This window comes from Capsicum annuum, unplaced genomic scaffold, assembly GCF_002878395.1.
Source record: "Capsicum annuum cultivar UCD-10X-F1 unplaced genomic scaffold, UCD10Xv1.1 ctg78057, whole genome shotgun sequence".
Classification (NCBI taxonomy): domain Eukaryota; kingdom Viridiplantae; phylum Streptophyta; class Magnoliopsida; order Solanales; family Solanaceae; genus Capsicum; species Capsicum annuum.
In genome coordinates this window covers 1-5,000 of record NW_025888512.1, presented here as the reverse complement: position 1 = coordinate 5,000, position 5,000 = coordinate 1, and the positions used below count along the sequence as shown (strand labels likewise).

The 5,000-nt window shown below is 34.7% G+C and overlaps 1 pseudogene; it reads left to right on the top strand.

The window, feature by feature from the left end:
* LOC124894878 overlaps positions 1–142 on the top strand; it is a 2,057-nt pseudogene extending 1,915 nt beyond the window's left edge.
* Positions 143–5,000: the final 4,858 nt, after the last annotated feature.

Sequence of the window (5,000 nt, the reverse complement as noted above, 5' to 3'; positions counted from 1 at the left end):
GATATAACCCTTTTGGTATGAATAGTTTATCGGTTTGGGCATGGATGTTCTTATTTGGACATCTTGTTTAGGCTACTGGATTTATGTTCTTAATTTCTTGGCGTGGATATTGACAAGAATTGATTGAAACTTTAGCATGGGCTTATGAATGCAGAACCTCATAACATGACCATATGCCAAGAAGGGTGAAATTTATTTAATTGTTCTACAAAACAAAGAGCAAGACCATCAAGTTGCTTTGAAACAAAACTACTTGATAGGACCATTTCTTATTTCAAAGTAATATCATTAGTTGTATATCATTACAGGGTGTGCAATAAATATTATATTTGTATCATATTTCTTGTATACTTGTGAGGGATTAATAAGATAAGATCTAGCCTAATTGGCTTGTACTTTCCCTTTTGAATATTTTTACTATTTCTAAAAGTCCATGCCTAGAGGCTAATCTAAGATTTAGTGAAAAGTAATCCTTGTTTCTAGGTAAATAACTCAACATTTAACCTACTGCTCTATTCAATCTTATTTAGGGCAGTGAGAGACAGCAAAAAGTATTAGATCAATTCTAAGGAATATATACATAAAATGCACATTGCAATATTTTTTTAAAATAAAATTTCAGATATTATCATACTTTGGAACCAGTAAAAATAGAATACGTTCTTCTCCATTCTTACACTATATTTGTTCGATCCACAATGTGTTTGATGAAAGTCTCAAATGAACTATTTGTGAATGTTATTAAGTACAAATTGAGTAGATGAGCATTTGTGTTTTTCTCCTAGTTATTTTCAACGTATTACTTGTTTAAAAGATGGAGGAGATCATGTTCAAAGTCTCTTTATTTTATCAAATTTCTGTAATAATGGAGAAGAGCAGTAAATCGTTATACCATTTCCTTAAATAGGTACTTCTTCATTATTACACCATTTTTTTCTGCATAGAAACCAAAATATATACACGTCGTTCTTATTGTTGTAGTGGCAATTGTTAATGTTAAAAGATGTTTGCAATGTGTTTGTTAAAAGTCTCTATTGAATTGTCTGTTTGTGAATACGAAGTACAGAATGATAGATGATATGATCTATTTACGAAAACTGAGTTTTTCTCATTTTTTAAAACATTTTTCTAGTACAAAAATGGGGTAGATTCCCTCCAACTCAGAAATGTAATTTAATATGTCTAGAGTTGTAATCTAACTATTTGGTTCTTGTTTCTGTTGGTGCCCTTTCAACTACTTCTTTAGCTAAATATTTTCACAATTGATCAATCCTTATCTCCATAATTACTAACAATTATAGCTACAACAACATAGATAATACAATACCACTAGTACGGTCTGTGAAGGATAACATGTAACACTTCAAGTGTCTTGATGCACAAATAGAGCTAAGAACGAGCCTATGTGACCCCTAGATTGAGTATAAATTACTTTACAACGCGTTCACAAGTGTTTGGGGAAATTTTAGGAAAGAATATAGGACATGAGTTGCGAAGGGGACCCTGCACTACGGGAGGACACTACCTCAACCATGAGAAGGGCTCTGCGATGCAAGGGGGCCACCTGCAATGCGATCCCCCCTTGGACCCTGTCAACCCGATGGTTTTCCAAAATATTTAAGTGCCAATCGGATTATTCTGGTCCTTATACACCTAAAATTATCGCCTAATATTCTATTATATTTTCCTAATTGGGATTGACCCTAAATCAGTATTAGAACATTCTCTTCTCCTTATCTGAGTCACGAAATTAGTAAGATGTGTAAAAGAGCCTCAAGGTTAAATTTTGTTCAGTTTCTTTCTATCAAAGCTATGTAGAACGACCTAAAATCCATGGGGTTTTAATTTACAATCTTTTAAACTCATTTTAATGTATCTATTATGGGATTCTATTTTACTACAAGAACATGTTTTCAGATTCGCACTTATGCCTCAATTATGCAATTTTGTCAAGTGTGTGTGTATATATATATTGTGATTGATGAAATGAATGAGGTTGTGAATGGTTTCCTTTACTTAATTATTCATGTGAATAATTTTTGAAGAGTATTACTCGTGTTGATGTTGCTTGTTCTTTTCTATTGTGGTTATTTGAATACAACTAAAGAGGTGTGAGTTTTCTCCTAATGCTTTTACAAGATTCATAAATGAGAAATATTTTTACCTAAACCATCATATTGATTTGAAGAGCTTTACTATTTAAATTTTGAAATACCTTATTGTGGTCAACAATTCATGACATGTAAGAGATTAAATAGAGTATAAAATATGGCATATAAGACTTGCAAGTCTTAATATGATGGTACCAAATCAAACAATTGCCCTTCATACTACAGACTATGTTTTAATAAAGATTTAAGTTTCTAAAATGGCTAAAATATGATCTTAATGAGAGTTAAGTGGCTAACCGAGAAGGCATGAGTTTGAAAGGCCCATAGCCCAAAATTGTATTTTGCCAACGTGGGATTGACTCTGTCTTGAGTATGGATAATTATTGTATACTTGATTTATGATTGGTATACCAGACTCTGACACTCCACTCCTTGCGGCATACTTGAATTGGAGGCTTGATCAACAAGTCAAAGTCAGACCCGGCATAGCCCGTGGATTTTTTCAAATTATGTCGGGTACGACACCTTGCTTAGAATTATAGGAATCAAAATTAATTCTTAAAAATCATCTTTTGAAATAAAACCTATGTCTACATGTTATTACGATATTTTTAACCCCATATTATGTTTTGTACAACATTTTCACTATGCATGCCAATACATTCCAAGTATTGACAGTCCTAGGGAAGCTATACTATCTCATACTATAGGTTCTGAGGCTCAGTCACGTGATCTAGCATTTGAATTTCCTAAAGCGTCAGATTTGGTGAGACGTCCATCCTTCATAAGGCATTCAATTTAGATATTCAGTTTTCTTTTTGTTTTATAATCCGACTGAGGGCTTTGTCCCGGCCTAGATAGTTATTCATTAGTACAGGCTTTGTAGACTAGATTAGATAGATGTTTTGTTATGTTGTCGATTTAAAGCTTATTTTTATACTTCCTTGAGTTTCCTTATATTTTTTGCAATTTATATGAATTATGTTTTTGATAGAATGCTAAGGGACCTTCTCGGGTCTTCATAGTTTGGGATGACCGTTGTGGACAGAGCCTCATCTTGGGTTGTGACAAGTTTGGTATTAAGACAAGATTTAGAGTCCTAGGGTGTCTACAAAGCCTACAAAGCCATTTCGAGTAGAGTCCATTTTATTGGTGTGGAGCACACGACACTTATAAGGGGGAGGCTACTAGGCTTTTACGAATATTTCATATTCTTCATGTTCTAGTTCTTGCTCGAGAATTATGTTAACTGAGGAGGTTCTCCCTACCCATGGGATGTAGACTCGGTATAGAGATCGTACTCTTGGTTTTACTTCTCCTCCTAATGTTCCACCAGCCCTAACCAGTCTTTCTCGGGCATCTAGGACTGGCATTAACTGTACTCAGTCTCCACATAGAAAGGTCTCAAATGCTGAGTTCTATCTATCCATTCATGTGTTTACTCATCTTATGGCATTGCGTTCCTACCAGTCCGGTAATATTGGTTCTATAACTAGTTCATCTAATGTGACTCAGGTTAGCTAATTCATGAGGCTGAATTCCTTAAATTTTACTGGTTCCAATGTCGAGGAATATTATTATGAATTTATGGATGAGATGGAAAATAATTTAGAGTTATGAATGCTAGTGATATAGAGAGGGTAGAATTTACAACCTATCAGTTAAAAGGGGTGTCTTATCAGTGTATGATAAGTGGGAAGCATTTAGAGGTGAAAATGTAGAACCAACAGTGTGGGAAGTGTTTTCTGACGCTTTTCTTGGCCACTTCTTTATTTAGGAGTTGAGAGAAGCTAAGAATGAGAAGTTTGTGAATCTAAAGTAGGGTAAGATATGTGTTAAAGAGTGTAACAACCCGAGTCTGCACCCCAGACGCCATACGATGGATACGACCTCGAAGGACCACAAGCTAACCCATGACTTCTACTTGCTGTGAGCACTGAATAATAATACTAAAATAATGTGGAAAATAGGCTGAAATGCCATAAGGTTCATAATCTGAAAACAGATGAACATAACAACTGAATAATAACATCTGCAAAACTGATTAATGTCTGAACTAGTTTAGTCTGAAAAGCATCTAACTAAACTGTCAGGATGTGGAGGTTATAGGACAAGTCCCTAACTAACTCTGACTACTGAAATACTGAAGCTATTGAAATATTGAAATAAAAGCATATCCTCAATAGATTAAGACTCACTAATGAATCTACGACTGCTGACTGAATCTGTCTATGCGTGGTCAAGAACCCGAGCGTTCGAACCTATGATATAAGACATCATAGCACAAAGAAAAAGTATGTATTAGTACATGAAATGTACTAATATGCTAGGTGAGGTAAGGCTGAATACAGGGGTTCATATGCATGAACAGTAACAGACTAAATGCTATAGAGTAACTGAATAAGAATACATGGACAACTGAAACTACTGTAAAATACTGAGTATACAATACTGTGCATATACGTGTATACTATATCTGAGTTTTTACTGAAGCTGAGTACTGATTTATGATACTGAGTAACTGATATCTGACATTACTGATAACTGAATTACTGCTATTAAGTAATTATATCTGACTGTCCTGATTTTGTAAAACTGAACTGAATTCTATTCGGAGACTGAAACTAAAACTGTAGGAGGTAATCATCTAACTGATATTCCCTAAATAAGATAACTAAAGTCCAACCTATAATATAAGTTGGAAGAGTGTCTGTACCATGCCACGGGTAAAGACAAACTGAAGAGTCACCCTCATCTGGTAGGTTCCCTGAATGAGAACGGTGGTACCCTCAACGGGCAGGTAAAACACCTTATCAACCCTTAACTGGCAGTTTGATATCTTAACCTACGTTGACTACATAGTTCTGGAATGTAAGGACTATTTCTAAG